General features: G+C 43.7%; 1 protein-coding gene across 1 annotated transcript in view; it reads right to left on the reverse strand.

Annotated features, from left to right (window-relative positions):
* Nucleotides 1–23,413, reverse strand: part of SERINC5 (serine incorporator 5) — an 87,071-nt gene that overhangs the window by 49,533 nt on the left and 14,125 nt on the right. The window lies entirely within an intron of this gene.

Here is a 23,413-nt window from a genome sequence, read left to right on the forward strand (position 1 = left end):
AAAAACCAATTGGTGAAGAGCAAGAAGCCAAGAACTAGAAAAAGGACTAAGTGAAGTGGGAAGGACGGGAATACCAAGAAGTTGGGCCCAAGAAAGGGACCTGTCAAAATCCATGAGCCAAAGAATGAACTGCATGGGCGGGGGGGGGGGCGGTAGGCTTTAGGCTAATGAGTGGGGCAGGATTGGGCTTTACTGGTCAATGCAACAGGACATAATTTTATTTGAGAATATTAAATAAAATAGGGGATTAAGTTTTCAGGTTTGGGTCTGGTGTTAATTTTTTTCTTCTTCTTAAAGAGCTTGTTTTTTTAGAGTAGTTTTAGGTTCACGATAAAACTGAGGGGAAGGCACAGAGATTTTCCATATGCCCCCCACTCCTACACATGTATAGCCTCCCCCGTTATCAATATCAGTCACCAGAACGGTACATTTTGGGTTCACTCTCGGTGTCATGTATTGAACAGGTTTAGATAAATGTATAATGACATATATGCAACATTATGTAGCAGAGTATTTTCACTGCCCTAAAAGGAAACTAGATCTTTAGTAAGCCTGGGTTTGGGCCCTGGCTCTGCCACCTACCAGCTATGAGCGTTTTCAAGGCTCAGACTCCTCATTTTTTTTTGCGGTACGCGGGCCTCTCACTGCTGCGGCCTCTCCCGTTGCGGAGCACAGGCTCCGGACGGGCAGGCTCAGCGGCCATGGCTCACGGGCCCAGCCGCTCTGCGGCATGTGGGATCTTCCCGGACCGGGGCACGAACCCGTGTCCCCTGCATTGGCAGGTGGACTCTCAACCACTGCGCCACCAGGGAAGCCCCAGACTCCTCATTTTTTAAAGTGAGGGTGCTAACAGTACTTAGTGTACTTGGTGGTCTCTTGGACAACCTAATCAGACACACCTGGTGTTAGGGAGGGATATCCGTTTAGCAAATAGGAAATAATACAAAAGAGATTACCATAAACCACGAATAACAACCAAATCTACATGTATTAACACTATACATAAAACCTAACAATGCAATCTCTTGATAGTTATTTAGCAGGAAGTTCAGAGCTTTGCATGGCTTCAAAACAAGCATCAATTAGAAGGCTACACTATAAACATCACTTACAGTAAGAAGAGACCACAGGTGTAAGACCACAACAGGTTATAATCATAATGACGTTAGGACAGATCTTAGAAACATACACATTTCCCAAGATATTTCATCTACTTCATGGAACCGCCATTGTTGGAGCCCTTTGTCATTCTGTACTATTTCATTACTTAAAATTTCTTAATGTACTCTCTCCATCTTACCTTCAGTTTTCTAAGCCATTTTTCTCAAGACTCTTCTTGCCTCAGAAGGCTGGGACTGCTCTGCAAGACAAGCTATTCTATCGGGCTGAGCTAACAGATCACACGAGTGGGATCCTAACACTGCTGCCTGTGTGGTGTTCTTACAGGCCACCTTCCTTTACAGTTCACTCATCCATATTCTCTGTCCCTGATTTTACTGATCCCTTTCCACTCATATGCCCCAGTTTTTCTTTCCTCTCCCTCCCCGGCTCCCTCTTCTCCGCTCCCACTGGCTTAGATGGCTTCTGGCCCAGACCCGCCTCCCTCCTCCTCTGCCTGCCAAATTCTTTCCAAACTGCCTCATTCAACGGTTGCTAACTCTTTAAGCTCTATGGTCTTAGATAACCAGTTTTACTGTATTTCAAATGTGATCAAATATTTATCCTATCTGGAAAAAGAAATACTTAGAAGCAGTTGATACATCCTATGAGAGAACTTACCCATAGCAGAATCAACATTTACACTTACTATCTCCACAGAGGGGAAAAATGAGCACATACAGACATAATGTCAGCCTAATGGGTCATTTAAAGACAAATAGTGACAGAGGAATGTGATCATGGAAAACGTGAAGAGAAAATCACATTGGTTTAATCCTACTCTGTCATTAAAGTCATGTGTCATTGTATGGATCTAATTTTTTAAACTCTCCTTATTTTTCACTTTCACCCTACATGTGGTGCTATGATATTTATGTGTGTATACATATATATAGACAAGTGTACATACATACACACATGCCTAATATTAGAATCAAAGAGCACTTCTCTACTAGCCTAAAAGTTATTTATGAAAGCAAACTATGCCAATCACCAATACCATAGTACAAGTGCATTATCTTAAGCTAAACGCTGATACGGAAGTGGAAATTCAAAACAGCATCCACACAAGCAATGTTATGTTAGCAGCGAGGAAAATCTCACAGCCCTGCTGACTTACTACTTCTTTCCGGAAGAGCATAATTTAGAATAAAATGGGTTTACCTTTTATTCCTTGCCACTTACAGCTTTATTACTGTGAACATGTCACTCCCCTACTCTTCACCCTCAAAACTGGAGAAAGCAACTCCTGGCCAACCTAACTTCAGGGGCTGTCACAAGCTTGGAGAGAAGTGCCTCTGTCTTGTTACCCCCGACTCCAGAGGACCTAAACATTTTACTGAACAAGTCAAGGTATAAAAAACAAAGGTAGAATGGACAATACCAAGAGTGAACCCTAATGTAAACTATGGACTTTAAATAATAATGATGTGTCCATGTAGGTTCACTGGTTGTAACAAATGTACCACTCTGGAGAGGGACGTGAATAATGCGTAAAGCTGTGCGTGTGTAGGCGCAGAGGGTATACGGGAAATCTCTGTACCTTCCTCTCAATTTTGCTGTGAACCTAAAATATCTCTTAAAAATAAAGTCTATCAAAAAACAAACAACAACATATGAACAAAACAGTGCCCATCAATGGCTCAATAAATGTTGAATGAATAATATATGATAAAGTCCTAACAGCAACACTCCTCAAACAAAAGGGCTGGCAATCCCACTCCACAGGGCCAAGGGCACAAGTCATGTGCTGCACTCTGAATTTCTCACACCCACATTGTATCACAAAGAGTTCATTATTAAGGGCTTTAATTTATAGATACTGCACACAATCTTTTTCCACAAGAAATCAGTAGACATTCAAGAGGGACTCAGGACAATCTTTTGGGAGGGCGATGCTTACAATTCTTCTAGAAGTTCATCCTGTAGGTATACTTACACAAGAGCACAGAGATTTAGGTATAGGTTGTTCATTAAAAGCATAAAAACGGGGACTTCCCTGGTGGCGCAGTGGTTAAGAATCCGCCTGCCAATGCAGGGGACACGGGTTCGATCCCTGATCTGGGAAGATCCCACATGCCGCAGAGCAACTAAGCCCGTGCACCACAACTACTGAGCCTGCACTCTAGAGGCCACGAGCCACAACTACTGAGCCCATGTGCCACAACTACTGAAGCCTACACGCCTAGAGCCCATGCTCCGCAACAAGAGAAGCCACCGCAAAGAGAAGCCTGTGCACCGCATTGAAGAGTAGCCCCTGCTCACCGCAACTAGAGAAAGCCCGTGTGCAGCAATGAAGACCCAACGTAGCCAAAGATAAATAAAATTAAGAAAAAAAGCATAAAAAAGGTATTATTCTCCAGCTACACAGGGGCAGAATAAATGAATTATGGACTATCCATACAATAGGACATAGTTTAAAAGAATAAGTCAGTGTTATGGGCTGAACTGTGTCCCTGCCCCCGCCCCTCCAGTCGTATGTTGGAAATCCTAACCCCCTGTATCTCCAAACATGACTTTATTTAGACAGATGGCCTTTAAAGAGGTAGTTAAGATTCAATAAGGTCACTGGGGTGGACCCTAATCCAATATGACTGGTGTCCTTGTAAGAAGAAGAGATTAGGACACAGAGACACACGGAAAGAAGACCATGTGAAGACATAGGGAGAAGACAGCCATCTACAAGTTAAGGAGAGAAGCCTCCTTAATCTCGGACTTCTAGCTCCCAGATCTGTGAGAAATTAAATTTCTGTTGTTTACACTACTTGGTCTGTGGTACTTGGGTTATGACAGCTCCAGCAAACGAAGACAGCCAGTATGCCCGGATATTTTATACGTACGCATATCCGTACGTGGGAAATATGTGTGTGGACACAAAGACCGCTAACATCGATCACCTGGGCCTAGATGAGTGGGCCTAGATGTGCGGAGGAAACTAAGACAGCCACGTCTCAGTCTCACTGTTTTGCTCTCCCGTCTGGGTTTTTACCATGTGCATGTATTACTCTCGTGATTAGAAAAAGAAAACGGACTATTTAAGAAAAGTAACTAAGTTTCAAGATAATGATACAGAAATATTTGCAGTGTGGTATTGACGTGTGTGTTTTCTTTCTTTCTGAAGAAACTTTCCCTCCCCCAAATATACTGAAAGAGAAAAATTTCAAAGAGCCGTTCACACCCTCTATCTAACTTCCTTTGCAATAGCAACAGCATGAATAGCAAAGGCTTTTCTAAATAGAAGGTGCTTTGTCCTTGCCGGGGCAGAGTCCAAATGAAAGGATTAGCCAGCCTCTTGCTGCTACCTGGAGCTGGGCCTCCCCCTTAGTGTTAGTTTTCTTCTCCTGTCTAAGGTGCGTGCCCTCGTGCTCGCGTGCGTGTGCACACACACACTACCAAAACCACAGTAAATAAATACACACTCTCCTTGTCCTCCCACTGGCCTTGGGCTGACAGTTCTTCTAAGGACTGATGCCAGGCACGTGAGGAAGTGATCACAGAAGCGAAACATGAGCTAGGGCTGGTAGTAACTTCCGGGTTCTTTTGTTAAACTAAAAAGCACAATTCCTTTATTACCTAGAATTCCCTGCTGACAACACCACCAATTGGAAATAGCAAAGAATCAGGAAGAAAGCCAAAGAGACGTCATAGAATCAGCACAAACACATGCTCATGTATCTTGTGAGAGTTCCCCTCTTCCTCCCTCAGGTCTTTTTTTCACAGTTCCAACAGGCTTGCTTAAGTCCACTGGTGGGAAGAGTACAGGTCTGAGAACCAGAAGGCCTGGATTCTAACTCTGTGCAGCTCTGGGTCTTGGTTTTCCTCACTTGCACATTGAAGGAGCCTAGGCAGATGACAGAGGATAGGTAAACAGGTTTCATCTGACGCTCAACTCATTGGCAGTGGTGGTCCTGAGGTAGGTTTTAAGGCTGAATGTCTCAATCCACAGGGAAAATGCAAGGACCAATGAGCACCATGTGCATGGTGACACCCATGCTACAGTCTGTTCATCCCTGTGAGAGGTGATCTGATTGATCCCTACCATCCACAAGTTCTTAGATGTTGAAAAATGACCTGCAAGAGGCAAGCACACTGGGTTAAACCCAAAGCAAGAAGAGAGAGAGAAAAATCGATCAGAAAGAGAAGAATTAAAAAGTGGAGCAGTCAAAAGCTCTTCAAGCAGGCGCGGGTTCTATGAGCATCACCCCATTGCTTCCTGGGCTACATTCTGCGATGTTCAGCTCCCACGGCAGTGAGATAACTCACATTCATCATAATGACTCAGGCACCCCATTAACTCGGGTTCCCTTCGTTCCACTTAGGAAGGCAAACGAGTTGCATAGGACACTTCTGTCGCAAGAATCACCGCAAACACAGATCACATTTTTTTCAGTTCCAATGCTTTAGTTTGGGGGAATGTAAATCCCTCAGCAAAGTGGAAAACGTTCATTCATTCAGACTTATTCCTTGAGAGCTCTGGACAGCCTAGTTGGCTTTAGCACGTCAAAACTAAGTTGAAACTGCAAAAGGAAAGACTGCTTCAAATCTGACACGGACCTTCATTCAGTCCCTTTTCCTGACTTGGAAATGCAGGAGCCCTAGCAGAACTGAGGAAAGACCTAAGAGATTTTTTGTTAACTACAATAATTACAATATTGTCCCTTAATAAATGGCGAGGAGGCGGGGCAGCAGTAAGGAAGTTCCTAAAAAACTGAAGTTGTTGGGGGCTTCCCTGGTGGCGCAGTGGCTAAGAGTCCACCTGCCGATGCAGGGGACACGGGTTCGTGCACCGGTCCGGGAAGATCCCACATGCCGCGGAGCGGCTAGGCCCGTGAGCCATGGCCGCTAAGCCTGCGCGTCCAGAGCCTGTGCTCCGCAACGGGAGAGGCTACAACGGTGAGAGGCCCGCGTACTGCAAAAAAAAAAAAAAAAAAAAAAAAAAAAAAACTGAAGTTGTTGAAGCTGCTGGAAGCAGAACCCAGGTGTTCCTGTGCAAGCTGTGGGGGGGGAGGGCGTTAATACCAAAGAAAGAGAAGAAAAACACACAAGACATAAAACCAGGTTCAGAATATTTTATTAAAGTGAACGGTGCTATCTTTTAATTTCCATTTCCACATCTCTTGGTAACACACAATACTACTCATGCCATGTCACAGCCCACTTTCCTTCCTTCTCCTTTGAGGTTTTAGGATTATCTATGAATCACCAGCGGTCAGCAGAGAGGTAAGGAACAATTGATTCTACTTTGATAGCAGTATTTATTTAAATTCTGGACTACATAACCAATATTTTGCACCTCATTCTCCTCACTAGATGCTCAGAAACAGCTTCCCACTGAGCTTATACAGATCTTTTCCTCCACTACAGTCAGGAGGCAGAGGCAGTGGTAAATAGCAACTCTTGCCACCGTGGTGCCACGTGCTGCCCTTTACCGGTAGCTATACGAGAGAATGATGCGACTTGAAAGCTGGGAGAACAAGAACACACAATTCCTCTGCTCAATAAAGGCGTATCTTACTGCACAAGAAATACAGGTGGCAGGTAGTCGCTAATTCACAAAAGGATTGTGTTTTAGAAACCTCAACACATATTATACATGTGTTAGTAAGTTGGTTTGTTTGGAGCTTACAGTGGATTTCTCCCACACAAAAGAATATAGGGGAACCTAGTAAAGCTTACTTAATCCATAATAATATTAGCTAACACTTATTAATCCCTTGCTCTTTGCAAGGTACTACAACTTATCATGAGCTATTATATCAACCCCACCGGACAGAGCTGGTGAGTGGTAGAGCCAGGATTTGAATCTGTAGGCTCTTTGCCATTCTGCTCTATTCACTGCTGGCATATACAGAGGGTGCACTGGACAGACAACACTGGCCTGAAACCTTGGTTTCCTACAGAAGGGAAATTGGCTGTGTGGGAAGGAAGCAGCAAGTGAGGAAGCAGTTTTTCTCTCCTGCTCTCAGGGGTACAGTAAGCATTCAACAGCTATCTGAAGAAGGCATCTCCCTCTGTGTGCCCCTCCTCTCTCCTGGCAACCTCTGGCTGCAGTGGACCTGGATGCCCTCTATTAGCGCCCTGCCAGAGCAGCTCAACCACTCCCATTACCAAGTTCCCCCCTCTCTCACCCCCAAGCCCTAGCCCACGTTAAAAGCCCTACTACCCCTAATCCTATGGAAAATAACCAGGCCATTCATTCACTCAACTAATGGTTAGTATACTACATACCCAGTTGTGCAATGTTAATTCCTGAGAATGCAGCAATAAACAACAGACCTTGTTTCTACCCGTGAAATGACCCTATGGGGCATTCCCCCAAACCCTCTGCTTCAGCTCCTCTCTGAAGTACCTAGATAACAGCATCTAATGCACATTCCTGAGTTGCTTGGCAGATGTGAAAACCTCCACCAAATGAAAGACGTGAACTACCTGATGACCATGAGCACATAGCCCCCAGACCTACTGGTGCCTAAGGACTGGTAGTGTTAACCCCTGTGACACTGCCCTGTTACCTCACCATCAGCCAATCAGAGAACTGTGCACAAGCTGATCACATACCCTGTGACCCTCTTCCCTCATCTGGCCTTAAAAATGCTTTGCTGAAACCTTCGGGGAGTTCAGGGTTTTGGAGGGGGCACGAGCCACCCGTCTCCTTGCGTGGCCCTGCAACAAACCTTTCTCTGCTCCAAACTCCGATGTTAGGGTTTGTTTGTCCTCACTCTGTGTTGCGCACACGAACTTGCGTTAACATAACAAGTTGTTTAGAAGAAAGGAACCTGGATGCTCCTTTCTGTACTGGAAGGAGTACTGATCACTGACATAATGGTGCATTCATATCACTGAATCCAATGCACCCACTGAAATGATTATACAGGAAAAGTTACGGCCATGGAAAGATGTCCACACTGCATTAACTGAAAATAGATAATAACACAACAGTATAGAGCATGATAGCATTTGGGGTAAAATTATAACACGATACAGATCTGCAATAACAACAACAAAAAACAATCTAAAAGGATATACCAGTATGTCAATGGTAGTTAACAGAATTGTGGGATTATGAGTGACTACGCTTTTCTGTATTTTCTGAACTCTTTGTAACCAGCACATATCTTGTAATTAGAAAAACACTTCAAGTTTCTCTTTTGGAAGAAAACAAAACATTTCTCTTCTACCTTACAGGTAGTAAGCACTCAAGCATTTGCTAAACGAATCAGCCAGCGAGTAAATGAGATCTACTTCTGCTACGTGATTGGTAGAAAACAGCCAGAGTGAACTATCACTGTAACTGAGGCATAAAACTAGAAAATTCTACTGTGCTGTTTTGTTTGTTTTCTTTTTTGTGGTACGCAGGCCTCTCACTGTTGTGGCCTCTCCCATTGCGGAGCACAGGCTCCGGACGCGCAGGCTCAGCGGCTATGGCTCACGGGCCCAGCCGTTCCGCGGCATGTGGGATCTTCCCGGACCGGGGCACGAACCCGTGTGCCCTGCATCGGCAGGCGAACTCTCAACCACGGTGCCACCAGGGAAGCCCTGTGCTGTATTTTTAAGTATGGTTAAGACGGTGAATTTTGTTTTTACCTCAATTTAAAAATTTTTTAACCCTTATAAAGTTTTTTTGAGTTTAATTGCTATAAATAAACCTCTACTTGGTAGAATTTGAAGCAAATGAAAATGAAATAGGAAAAATTAAATGGCTACCTAAGAGTGCAAGTTGAACAAGAAGCTGTGTATTTGCCTGGCCCAGAAATTGGCTCTTGTGTTTCCTTCATTTCAGGTTCTTAAGTTTTTCCCTTTTGAGTTCAGAGAATCACTTAAAGCTCCAAGATTTTCACAATCTTTTCCATAACTGTCACGACACGATTCTGGAGGGTTGTCGGAAAGGAGTTTGGGACAGGAGGTTTCTCACACAGGTTTCAACATTCTAGAACGTGCTGGTTTCAACAGCATTTCCATGAAAAGCATTGTCAAGGGTCAGTGTCCTTCCTTCATGAGCACTGAGTACCCACAGCCACTGGGACCGAATCTGAAACAGGCAAAGGACAGGTCATCAACACCCACCAAGCCAGCACTGGCTTTTGGGTCACAACGAATCTGGACACAACCGTTCCCCTTGTTGGGAGTCTCTTTCTCACGAGGTTAGGGTTACTTACAGAATGCTGATTGAGTTCTCTGTTCTCAGACAGCAGTTGGATTCTTTGAGTCATTCCCTCACACCACCCTCCGCTTATGCATCTTCTAAAAAATACCACACTCGATATACTTTAGTAAGTTGGTGGAGAGAACCTATAAGGTTTAAGGTTAAAAGGTAAACTAACTGTTTTCTGTTGAACTGCCAGAAAGCAGAAACACTCGTGGGAGACAGATCATTTAGAGCAAAGTTTGTCAAACTCTTTGGGGCACCATTGGGAGCCCCATAATTCTTTGGGGGGGGGGGTTGCTGTCCTGTGCACTGTGGCACAGGACAGCAGCATCCTTGGCCTCTCCCCACTACATGCCAGAAGCAACCCCCCCTCTTCTCCCTCACAAGTGGAGACGATCAGAAATGTCTCAGACAAATGCCCTCCCCCGTTCTCGATGGAGCCAGGCTGTCTGGGTTCACACCCAAGCTCCTGTCTGGGTTCACACCCAAGCTCCAATGCAGCCTGGTTAAGCGGCCTTGGGCCAATTCTTTACCTCTCCAGGTTTCAATTATCTCATTGTTAAATGGGAATAAAAATACCTACTTCACAGGGTTGTTGTGAGGATTAAATGAGTCAGTTCAGGAAAAGCTCTCAGCGCAGAGCCTAATACAGGGTATCCATCCACTTTCCCAAGAAAGCCACCTGTACTTATCATCTACATCATCAATAGTCATGTCCCTCCTCCCCAGAGAGGCCCCCCTCCTCAGTCCATCAGGTAGATATGGAAAGAGGTAAAGATGGGAGGGGGATGGGATCAAATCATTACTACCTCACTTATAACAATGCTTTCATTTTTCTGCCCTAATGTGAGTGATAAATGCATCTGTTGAAGGAAAATACTTTCAGAAATAAAACTTCTGAGATCTAAACCCAGGAAAGCATCCTAGCAACTTGGGGAAAAGTTGTCATGTGTGTGGAAGCACTTCCCACATGCCCTCTTTATTTCCACTGAGGAACAAGCAAGGCAATCAGAACATTCATTTGCACCCACTGAAGCCACAAATACCTGCCGCAGAACAGTTCTGAGAAAGATGAGTTAAGCAAGTTCCAGAAAAAAAATGCTGTAGGAAAACAAAACCTTGAAATTCAAAATGGAAAAGTGTAGGACAATGGGAAGAAAAGTGCTCATTAGGTTTAAACCATTTTTAAAAGTCAGTTTTAAGGCTTCTCATCAAAATGAGAGAGGGGGGCAAAATCCTGCTTGTTCCACTTCATAATAGCTTATCAACAAACAGTTAATGAAACACAAAGCCCAAAATGTGCCTGATTGTGTCGTGGAGATTACGCCGCAATGAAGAAATGTGCCAAGCCCTTTCTAAGAGGTCCTTTACGCCAGCCCAATCCCCAGACGCTGCCAATCCTGGTGATGGAGGCCACAGAGCCAACTAGATCCAAGTGTGCTCTGGGAAGGAGAACAGAAATGGGCTCATTTCACAGACAGTTCCAGCAGGCATGACCTCAGAGCTCAGGTGGGCCAGCAGTTTCAAGGGGTTAGCAGTGCACTCCTTTCCCTACCAAGTGAAATCCCATGTGCAACTCCAATGTATAAAACATATGGGTGCACTAAAACACTACAGATGTTCTTATATATACATGCAACACATATTTATCAAATGCTGACTAGTGACCAGGCACTGTTCTAGGAGCTAGGAGTACAGTCGCTGCCCTCATGAAGCTTACATTCTAGTCGATTTATATCAAACACGGCATCCCCCAAATTCCACCCAAACTGGGACATGTCGCAGCACCTAGGTTGAAAACCTCTGATCCAGTCCAGTCCCCTTATTTTCCTGATATGAAATCGGAGGCCCAGAAAGGTTAGGTTATTTGACTGAAGGACAAATCTAGTGGTGGGCATCAGTGGACCAGCAAAAAACACAGCATTTGAGACAATTCAGCAGTCTGGAGGCAGGACGAGCTAAAAACTCAGCCCGTGGGTCCCACACTTCTGCATCCATAGCGCAATCAACTCACAGACACGCAAACCCACTAAAACGTGGCACCATAAGTAGTTTAAACAACGCTCTGTCGACTCTAGCAAGAAGGCAGTAAGTGTCTAAGTGTCTAGTACAGTTTGAAAGGTTTCCATCACAACACAGTTAAAGTGATGGCTCACGATGAGTCAGCCCTGGGGTGGCCACAAAACTGAGCTCTCTGGAAGCTACGGGCTGTGGCTGCTAAGTGCCCAAGCCCCTGAGGCGCCTCCCTCCCTACTTCTGAGAAGCAGGCAAGTCCCTCCCCGCATCCCTCACACAACCGCAGGGTCAACTGCTGGTCGCTCTCCCTCCCCGCCGCCGTAGGAAGAGGCCACTGCTCAAGACACCTCCGACCCCTGACAAGTGACAAGCTGGCTATCTCTGAAGGTGAGACTAGCTGCAGTGGTTCTGTGCAAGGACAGACTCACACACGCCTCCTGCCCTAGATTTTCCAGCAGTCAGGACTTCATATAATCCTATTCTTTAGGATTCCCAGAATGCCTGATAGAAGGTGACGTTTTAAACCTGTTTTCACATAAACGAATAGAAAAACTGGAAAAGAGAGATGCCAGACAAAGGCCTCTGGCTTGGAAAACCCGTTCCCGTACGCGCCAGCCCTCAGGGGCGGGGAAGGGAGAGAGAAAGGGCCGCAGTGGCTCTCACGGGGACCCTCCTACAGGGACGCCCTCACCCGTCTCTCCACATGAAAGCCTGGTGGCCACATGAAAGGTCCTGGTCCCGCAGCCTTTTCTCAGAGCTGGAGTAACAGCTGCACTGTTTTCCTACAGCTGAGAAAACACCTTCTCACAGTTGAGATTGCCGTTCCTCAGTCCCTCAAAGATTCAGGAAGCCTTCTTCCCAGCCCCCCTCTCCTTCCATCCCCGAAGTTTACCTCCTCCCTCATACTTGTAGCTTGAAGAGGAAGGAATGAATAGGTGTGTACCCTTCCCCCAGGCAAATATCCACAGTTAACTGCCTTTTTTGGTTGAAGAGCTGCCCAGGGGCCCAGTGGATCTTATCAGCAACCCGCCTACCCTCTTCTGAACCTGGGTCTCGTGACAAGGCCAGCTGGCACCAAACCCTAGGTGTCAGGGTTTGTGAGGTTGCTTTTATTCAGCGACAGGCAGCTTTCATCACACCGGCCGGCAGAGAACTCTCACACATGTGCAACTCCCCCCTGCGACCGCGCCCCCATCCTGAGAAGCTTCCTGTTAATGTTCTTAAAATACCTCTGCAAAAGGAACCGAGGCCACACACGAAGGAGTGCATGAATCATATTTTTTTCTATCAAAATATCAACAGAAATGAAAATATTCTTATATAGCCCCCCCCCGCCGCCGCAACCTTCACCTTCATATTTTTAATCCATCAGAGCACTGGCTATGCCAGCAAGGAGGGCAGAGGGGAGTCTAAGGGATGTTCTCCCAGGGGCATTCTTTTCAATGACAGAAGTCACTTCCCAAGTTGGGAGTGGTGTTCCCTCTGCCACTTAAAACTACAAAGATAGAGCCCTTCTACTGGCCCTACACTGTGGAAGAACAGTACCCCGGCATCAAAACCAAATGCCACGGATCAAAAAGCCAGGCTGACACACATACTCAATGAACTGTTATTGGGCTGCAAGGTAAATAGGCCCAAGGGGTAGGCGGTTCAGGAAATGGACCTGAATTACTGTGATTTGTTCAGTCACACCCGGTGTTTCTCAAGCCAGCTGGGTGGAGTGGATAGGGGGTAGACAGATTAGAGGGTTCCCTGCAGGAGTCTGGTCTGTCTCGCCCCTCCTTCCTTCCCCCAGGGAAATCCAAGGGTCAAGGGGCCCAAGTGGGGCAAATGCCAGGTTGGGGCCAGGGCAGGACTGACGGAGGGTGCCTCACAGAGAGAGAGGGAATCAGCCAGCACAAGGCCCGAGCGCCTGCACAGGAAGCTGGGGCGATGGGGGCAGCAATGAAGTCGAAGTCGCGAAGAAACCTTCCTGGCCCCTGACTTGGTGGTGGCAGGAGGGGGAGGCCCAGGAAGCCAAGAGCTGCTGGAGTGACAAGAGCGCATCTGGTGGGGATGTGGTGAGAGCACAGGGCTATGGACAAGAGCCTGGATGAGGGGATGGACAGAGGAAGTGCAGGAAGGCCCCCAAACAGACGGGCCCAGAGTAGACTAAGGCACAGACTGCTTCACAGCAAGAGCAGAGAGCGCTCGGCAAATTCTGAGGTGCCCGAGCTCGAGGTGCCAAGTGTGGCTCCTGGGCCAGCAGTGTGGGCATCGCTGGGAGCCCGTCAGGTCCCAGCCCCCAACTACCACTCAGAACTGGAACCTGCACTTATTCAATAATAAGCTCCCAGGTGATCTGTGGCTCCTCAATGCTGTACCCAAGCTCAGGGAACTAGGGTGAGGGCTTTGCTTCTGCAGCGGCAGGGCCTCCTCTTCCACGGATCTGGAACAAGCCAATGGCAGGTGCGGGTGTGTGTTTAAGGAAGACATTTCACACCCCTCACAGGAAGCTCCCGAGCTCTCCACTCAGGAGGACTCTTCAGGGATGGCAAATAGGGAACGCACGTTTCCAGGGGGATCAAACACTGCTTCAATATGACAAGATAAGGGGATTCCGACAGACATGTATGCGGTCCCTGAAAAAGATGTCGTTAAATAATTTAATATGGGAAAATGCTCATGGACACATCCCTGGGAAAAGACAGAGTAAACACACTAAAATATTAACCAGAGCTGTGATTTTTAAATCATCTTTGTGTTCTTTACCTTGTCCTGATTTTTCCAGGTTTTCAACATTAGGATGAATTTCATAACAAGTTCTTTTAATTAAAAGAAAATTATGCAAAATTTTAATCAGTGAAGAATAAAAGAGTAGAAGTCTTCCGACCCAGAAAAAAGTACAAAGCCCATTTAATTTGCTACCTTCCACATATGCTATGACTTGCTATCTAGCTGTCTATTTTATTTATAAAATTCATTCTAGGAATTCCCTGGCAGTCCAATGGTTAGGCCTCCGCGCTTCCACTGCAGGGGGCACAGGTTTGGTCCCTGGTCGGGAAACTAAAATCCCGCACGCTGCGCAGTATGGTGAGAAAAAAAGCAAAAAAAAAGAAAAATTCATTCTCTTGGGGTACATTAAAAAAACAAGACAACCTTGGCAAAATCAAAGAATATCAGAAGGGAAGAAATACCGTAAGCAGTTCATGCAGCTCAATATCAAAAAAACAAACAACCCAATCCAAAAGTGAGCAGAAGACCTAAACAAACATTTCTCCAAAGAAGACATACAGATTGCCAACAGACACGTGAAAGAATGCTCAACATCACTAATTATTAGAGAAATGCAAATCAAAACTAAATGAGGGGAAAAAAAAAAAAAAAACACTAAATGAGGGGGCTTCCCTGGTGGCGCAGTGGTTGAGAATCTGCCTGCCAATGCAGGGGACACGACACCAGTCAGAATGGCCATCATCAAAAAATCTAGAAACAATAAATGCTGGAGAGGGTGTGGAGAAAAGGGAACCCTCCTGCACTGTTGCTGGGAATGTAAATTGATACAGCCACTATGGAGAACAGTATGGCGGTTCCTTAAAAAACTAAAAATAGAATTACCATATGACCCAGCAATCCCACCACTGGGCATATACCCTGAGAAAACTATAATTCAAAAAGAGTCATGTACCACAATGTTCACTGCAGCTCTATTTACAATAGCCAGGACATGGAAGCAACCTAAGTGTCCATCGACAGATGAAAGGATAAAGAAGATGTGGCACATATATACAATGGAATATTACTCAGCCATAAAAAGAAACAAAATTGAATTATTTGTAGTGAGGTGGATTGACCTAGAGACTGTCATACAGAATGAAGTCAGAAAGAGAAAAATAAATACCGTATGCTAACACGTATATATGGAATCTAAAAAAAAAAAAAAAATGTTCTGAAGAACCTAGGGGCAGGACAGGAATAAAGACACAGATGTAGAGAATGGACTTGAGGACGGGGGAAGGGGATGGGTAAGCTGGGACGAAGTGAGAGAGTGGCATGGTCTTATATACACTACCAAATATAAAACAGATAGCTAGTGGGAAGCAGCTGCATAGCACAGGGAGATCAGCTCGGTGCTTTGTGACCACTTAGAGGGGTGGGACAGGGAAGGTGGGAGGGAGACGCAAGAAGGAGGAGATACGGGGATATATGTATATGTATAGCTGATTCACTTTGTTATGTTATAAAGCAGAAACTAATACACCATTGCAAAGCAATTATACTCTAATAAAAGTGTTAAAAAAATGACATAAAATTCAAAAAAAACAATCCAAAGAATTATATGCTGTTCTGCCATCAAAACACCGAAAATTAAAACTGGGAATGTCTTAAAAAAAAAAAGACTGGGAGTGTCTTAAGCAACCAGGGAGATCTTTCTACCCAGTACTCATTATAAATAATAGTTACCTACCATTTCTTAAACACTTCTTCTGTATCAAGGTACTACACTAAGGTGTTTTCAAGACATTCTTTGATTTAATCTTTTTTTTGGCCGCAAGGCATGCGGGATCTTAGTTCCCTAACCAGGGATTGAACCCGTGCCCCCTGCAGTGGAAGTGGAGTCCTAACCACTGCACCGCCAGGGAATTCCCTGATTTAATCTTCAGAAGAGCCCTATGATTTAAGTATCACAATCCCCATTTTACAGATAAGGAAACCTCAATCTCTGATTGCAAAGCCCATCAGGATTTCGAAAACTGTTGTTACATTACCACATCCCCAGGAGACCTGGAGTACACTGTTTTAAAGCCTCCTCCACCTGCCCCCATACAGAAACATAAAATCAAGAAAGATCCAAAAGCACCTAAATGCACACAAGACCTGAGGCAGTCCGAAGGGCCCATTAGATATGCATCGTCCTCACTGGCCCTCACTCAGCACCATTCCAAAGGCTTGCTGTAGTATAATACAGCCAAGGCCTTCAGCATCAAGTATCATTCTGAAAGATATTTGGCAGTGTTTATTCTTCTTATAAGTTGTGGTAGCAGTAGTAATAATAATTTTTTTAATAATAGACAATTGTATTGTGTATTCTCTAGGTGCCAGGTAGGGCCCTAAATTCCTAACATAGTTTCATTTCATCCTCACAATCCTGTGAGGCAGATAATGATTTACCAGTTTTTCACTGGTATTTTTGCCATCTTCTCACAAATGAGAAAGTATTACTTAACTTTTTGGCATGAAAATGTACCACTTTTAGAATCAGAGAAAAAATTTATAAGTTATGCTGACTTTGAAAGAGTGATGTGAAGACAAAAGAAGAAGCAGAGGAAAGGAGAAAAGAGAGAAAAAGGAAAAAAGAATGTCGATTCCATTTTTTTCACAAACGAGAAAACTGATGTGGACAGAAGTGAGGCAACTTTCCTAAGGTCCTGAGATGTGGACTCAGTCAGCCAGGTCCTAACACTCAAACCCAAACCTTTATGCTGCCATCTCTAGGATGGAGCAGCCACCAAGAGCTACTGACATACACTCAGGATAAAATTACAGTCTACAGAGAGGGATGATGTTTAAAAGTTTCTAGCAATTATTTTGGACTCTAGCTTTAAAAACAGACACTAAGCATAAAACAGAGTGAAACTGAGTTTGGCACTTTGCAGCAAGCCTAAAATCTGAACTACAATCCAAATCTCCTTTTATCATCCGCCTTCTTCTTTCAACTATTACGTTAAGGAAAAAAAATTCAGGTTGCCTACATTCTCAATCATTATGATACGGCACAAAATGTCCATTTCTAAACTGTCCCATGATTCACATTTTTCCCATTGCTAACATGAGAACACCTCCCACGCTTTCTAATAGAAATGAAAAGATCATTCTGAACTCTTCCAAACGAATTATACAACAACAAGATACTTAAGCAAAAGACAGAAAACAAAAATTACACTTAGGCTTAAAGTAAATTTCATGGTAAGTTCAGAAGACTCCCTTTCCCTCAAAATATCACATAGAAACTTCTTTTTTTAATTTAACTTCTTGGGATCATCTCTTCAGAGACTGCATAAAACAAAATAGTTTTTCAACCAACCTCTGAAGTTATCAAATAACTGAAAAGTGATCAATATGAACAAACAAGAATTTGAAGTCACCTACATTAAACATTCACAGTTTAAGACAACACTAGGCAAGAGTAAAAGTAAACAAACAACAGAAACTTGCTCCTTTGTAGGTAGGAATCCCTTGGCCAGTGGAGCAATGCAAACAGACTTGTTCCCCCGTATCAAGGCGATAATGATGACATCTTTCAGGAGGACATGAGATCAGCCATGTAAAGTGCTCAGCCCACGTGCCTGGCACATAGTAAGTGTTCAACATTAGCTTGTATTAAATGCTCATCCCATCAATACAAGGTTACTTATCAGCTCTGCACCTCAATCACCTCATCTACAAAATAGAGGTAACAGTAGTTCCAACATCATAGGATTGTTAGGACAGAAAATGTAGTAAAGCACTTAGAACAACAATGTTAGTTACCAATATTATTCTTAGCGCCCTCAAAAAAGAAGCTGAGAGGCTTACGGGGCGGGGGGGGGGGGGGGGGGGGTCTGAACCCAGTAGCTCCAAAGTAGCTAGCATCTCATTTCCTCAAACGCAAAGCTGGAGCTGACGCTTAGGGAGATTTACCCGGCTGCCAGCTCTCTTCCCACGGCACAAGGAACAAGGGGACAAGGAACCTGTGGAAGCTTGTTCCCAAAGGACAAGGAACCTACGGGCTCCCTTCTTCCTGGCAGTTCCACCTGCTCCAGCAATGTGCAGCTTCAGCATCCTCAGCCCCATCACCCAAACCTCACATCTAACCAAAAAGTTATTCCCCTTTGCATTTCTGTTTGCCGACTTTTTCCAAAAGGATTTTGTTGGGGGGTGGGAGGGGGGTGTTTTGTAACTATGTAAACAAACAACAACAACAAAGGCAACTGCTCCCATTTCTGCAGCACTCACTCCCAAATGCTAGGATGGACTCTTACGTGTGGATAGTTTCTTCCAACCTGTGAGATACTTACTTTTGTTATTATCCCCACTGCGGCAATGAGAAACTTGGGCTCAAGAAGATAAGTTGCCCAAGGTCACAGCTCATTAAGGGTGAGGACAGGGCCCAAACCCAGGTGTGATTTAAAGTCAGCATTCTTAACTGCCTCACCAAACTAAATGTGGAAAAGAAGAAAGGAAAGAGGGATTAGCACCTTCGAAAAACAATAACTGCTTTGGAAAATCCAATCAAAATTCATTTTCTAATGAAGTTATTGCTTAATAAATGAAAATATTACATAAAGAGCTGGCTAGTGCTGCAGACAGCAAGGAAGCGTACTTTAGCCCTAACAACTCCATGACTCAGAAGCACAGTTTAACAGTGATATAGGGACGACTCCAGTTTCCACTGACACCGTATCTATACTTTGTGATTTGTATAAACAAAACCATCTTTCATGCCTCCCAACATCTACCACAGCCCTGTGAAACCTACAGATAGAAATCTGAAAATATTTAATCTCATGACCACACGAAGAAATGAGCCAACCATCTAAGACTGACTGGTCACCAGTCCCCAAACTGCAACCTCCAGCTCACTGACCAACAGTCCCACTGTGTCTAAATCCCAGATGGATAATTCCTCCAATGTAGGATCAATTTTTAAAAATTAATAGAATTGAGAGCCCAGAAATAAACACTAACATTTATGGTCAATTAATTTCTGACAAGTGGGCCAAGTTAATGCACTGGAGGAAAAAAACAGTATTTTCAATAAACAGTGCTAGAGCTATTGATAGATACCCAAATGCAAAAGAATAAAGCTGGACCCATTCCTTATACCATACACAAAAATTAACTCAAAAAATGGACCAAAGAGCTAAACGTATGAGCTAAAACTATGAAACTCTTAGAAGAAAACACAGGACTAAATCTCCATGACCTTGGGTTGGACAAAGCACTTTTTAGACACAAGATACAGCACAAGCCAGGAAAGAAAAAACTGATACATTGGACTACATCAAAATTTTTTAAATTTTATGTTGCAAATGAGGCCATCAAGAAAATGAAAAGATAACTCACAGAATGAGAAAACATTTGCAAATCACATATCTTACAGAGCTGGTATCTAGAATATAAAAAGAACTCTTAATATTCAATTTTGAAAACACCCAACTTAGAAATGAGCAAAGGATCTGAACAGACATTTCTCCAAAGAAGATATGAATAGACAATAAGCACCTGAAAAGATGCTCAACATCATTAGTTATTAGGAAAATGCAAATCAAAACCAAAATGAGATACTTCACAAACTAGGGTGGATATAATTTTAAAAAAAGAAAAAAACAGACAATAATAAGCATTGGTGAGGATATGGATAAATTAGAACCCACATACACTGCTGGTAGGAATATAAGATGCAGCAGCCTCTTTGGAAAATGATTTATTTAAAACAGCCATAAAGTGGAAACAACCTAAACAACCATCAACTGAAAAATGGATGAGTTAAATGTGGTATACGGCATAAAAAGGAATGAAGTACTGACACATACTACAACATGGATGAACCTTGAAAACATGCTAGGTGAAAGAAGTCAGTCATGAAAGCCACATATTGTACAATTCCATTCACATGCAATGTTCAGAACAGGCAAATCCATAGAGTCAGAAAGTAAATTAACAGTTGTCAGGGATCTGAGGAAGTTTGGGGAGAAACTGGGAACAACTGCTAATGGTCACAGAGGTGATAAAAATGTCCTAATATTAGACTGTAGTGATGGTTGTACAACTTTGTGAATATACTAAAACCCACTGAATTTTTACACTTTAAATGGATGAGCTAGGGACCTCCCTGGTGGTCCAGTGGTTAAGACTCTGGGCTCCCAATGAAGGGGGCCCGGGTTCAATCCCTTGTCAGGGAACTAGATCCCACATGCCACAACTAAGAGTCAGCACCCCACAACTAAAAGATCCTGCACACCGCAACTAAGACCCAGTGCAGCCAAATAAATAGATACATAAATATTTTAAAAAATAAATAAATGGATGAGCTATATGGTATGTGAACTATATCTCAAAACTAACTTTTAAAATTTTATAAAGAATTTCTTTAATTAAAAAAACCTAATATAGTCATTTTTATAAGACAAATAAGGAAGTATCCAAAAAAAGAAAAAAGAGGAAACCTAAAATAATAATTTTAAAAGGCTGGACATTTCTGCTCAAGAGAGAAGTAATAAACGCTTGGGCATTGCTCCAACTCACTTTAAGGATAAGAATAAAACTATGAGGTTTTTTTGAACACCTGTTAATTTAAACAGGAATAAAGTGTCCCCAAGGGCAAATTCCCAGCACTTTGGAGCTGAAATTGTTCCATGTGATTCTTAAATTATTGGTCAGCTATAAAATGCTTTGTAAAGTTTACATTAAGTATTTCACGGATCTTTCAACATTGAGTTTTCTTAAGAGACTGCACATTGGAAATGGCTGATTCTCAGTACTGGAGGCTCCCATTCCTCTAACAATTTTCTTGTATCAAAAACAGCCCTTTCAATACTTCCTAGTAACCCACAGCCGGCAGCAGCACCCCGACAAAGACTGATCTGACAGCTTAACCATAATCTTGGCACCCACTTTTGTGGGTGGCACACTTTTTTTTTTCTAGTTCTATTCACTTCAGTACACTTTAGTCAAGAAAAGCCTGCATTTACATATGTAACTTGTGGGTAATGCAGATAATAATAAATCATACCACACACCCTTATCAGCGGCGCAACCAAGCTGATAATCTCAGTTTCCTGTCTCTCTGGACTCAGTCTTCTTGTCACCAGAATTGGCTCTTAATTATTCAACTGTACTGTCTGTGGACTACCCACAAAAAAAGCTCACAAAATGCATACCGGAAATATATCTAAATGAACTCTCTCACCTTAAAGCATGCTTTTCCTTCTCCTATCAAACACATAACTTTATCTAACTAGCTTAGCTTAAGCACTCAATCTTAATATGACACTTCTGAGCAACACTGAAAGTAAACTACATCCAAAATACAACCTGCTGTCTGTATGTCAAGTTTTGAATGCATGTTATATAAGTCAAGGTGGTGCTGTGGTAGAATCATCTACCTTGCTTATCTGTGCCCTTTTTCATTTCCGTATGTACCACTGGAAGTAGGATTCAGTCCATTTTGCAGTTCTAAACTCCATGGAAAAATTATCAAGGCCAAACCACCAAGTGGTTCTTATCTGGGCAGCACCATCCTCCCTCTTTGGGCTTGTGGGTTGTTGCTTATAAAGGTGGAGACTGTTTTCACAAAGACTAGTGAGTGCTACTGATATCTAACTGGCTTAGCTTAGGCACTAAATCTTAATGTTATCAAGCATACTAAATACCAGCTCAGGACTCCCTCAAGAGAAAGAACTGCTTCACCCAAAATTCCAACAGCACTGCCCCGGGGACCCACTAGTTAAAGATCGTTCCTCCCAAAAGCCACAACTCACTTGATTAGTTATAGCTTTTTCTTTAACTCTTCTAATAAAAGCCCTATAGAATAGATACTTTTTTTTGATCAGGAGCTCCCTCCCTACTTTCTCTTAGTACCTCAAGCATTTTTATTACTCTCAGAGTCTTAGAAAGATCGGGAAGGGGGAATGGAAGGACAGTGCTGAGTGGAGGAGAAGAGGGGCATCTCTCTAAAATCTGGGAATTTGGTCAGGTCAGACTCACAATGAAGGGGAAATGGGATAAGTATCAGCCTCTTCCAGCGCTCTGTGCCCTGCTTTCTTTCTGCCATGTCACAGCAGGAAAATGAAGTCAGAGACTCAGCTCTGCTGCACCTCTAGCTTCCAAGAAAATACAATCCCATGACAACCCTCATCCCTCTCCTCCCCCCATCATAAGGAAATAATTTACTGCTTCATGCTTTTCAAAGCCTGCAGCCAGAAGCCACTGCTGGGTATAACAATTTGCATAGAGCGCCTCATTGGTTAACCAGCTCAATCTAAATGGCCTAATACCCCTTACTCAGCAACCTGCAACTTTCACAAACTACACGGCTTGGTAAGAAATAAAAAAGCACATTCTAAAAAACTGCTTTCTGCTAAAGCCCATGATCCACAGATGAAGCAGAACTTCCTGGAAAAAAGAAATTCAAACAGCTGCTTGGGAGTTTAAGAGAAGAGAGAGGACAAAAGGTTTAAACTGATTTGACTGCAGCAAAATACAGTGGAAAAAAACCAATGTGAGATTTCAACCATAAGATTATGTTTAAAATCTGCAGCCATGAGCTCTCTGTTGAACTGCAGATGTCTTCAGAAAAAGCCCAACACTCACCCATTCTCCCTCTTGTCATTTACCAAATGTCCACTGTGTACAGGCCACGGGGGCACACCAAAGGCCGGGGTAGCAGGCCAGGGTGGCAGTCCCTGCTGCACGCTGATTAGCTGTGTGAATCTGGAAGAGGGCCTGAGCTCTGCAGGCCTGTCTCTTCAATAACATGAGAGGGTGGACATGCCACTCCCTTAAGGATTCATCTAGCTCCAGAAGATGACGGTGTAACTAACCAGATTCTCACAGTCCATCAGGTACCTGAGAATGGTAACCCACCAAAGGAGTGACAGGCATCACTCACATCAGAAATCTCATGGTCAGCAGTGAGACTTTCTCTGGCTTGCTGCCAACCAAAAACTGCCCATGATGGTTCTAATTTCAAACTGCCCGACCATTATCCTTAAAAACTATTTAGGAGTGCTAGAAGTTCCAATAATTTGGCTTCCGACTGAAACTTCTCATACCCAGAGGTACAATTCCCCTCTGTCAGCATGTCCCAATTTTCAGTTTACGGTTTGGGTAGACAGTGAGGATTTTCGTAACCAGGAGAGCTGCGTCAACCCAACTGTGGTCCTCTATTCCCCAGGAGCCACAGCCCATTCCCACCTTCAATGCTGCCTCTTCTATACAAAACCACTGCAACTCTCTCCAAGTTCCGGGACAGCAAGTCATTTCAGCCTGGGGAGGCTGGCAGGAAGAGGAACTCAACCAGAGCTCCCCAAAATGAAGTAGAGCTGTTTCCAAAGATAGGAAGAGTTCCTA

This window comes from Stenella coeruleoalba (genome assembly GCF_951394435.1).
Source record: "Stenella coeruleoalba genome assembly, chromosome: 3".
Taxonomy (NCBI): Eukaryota; Metazoa; Chordata; class Mammalia; order Artiodactyla; family Delphinidae; genus Stenella; species Stenella coeruleoalba.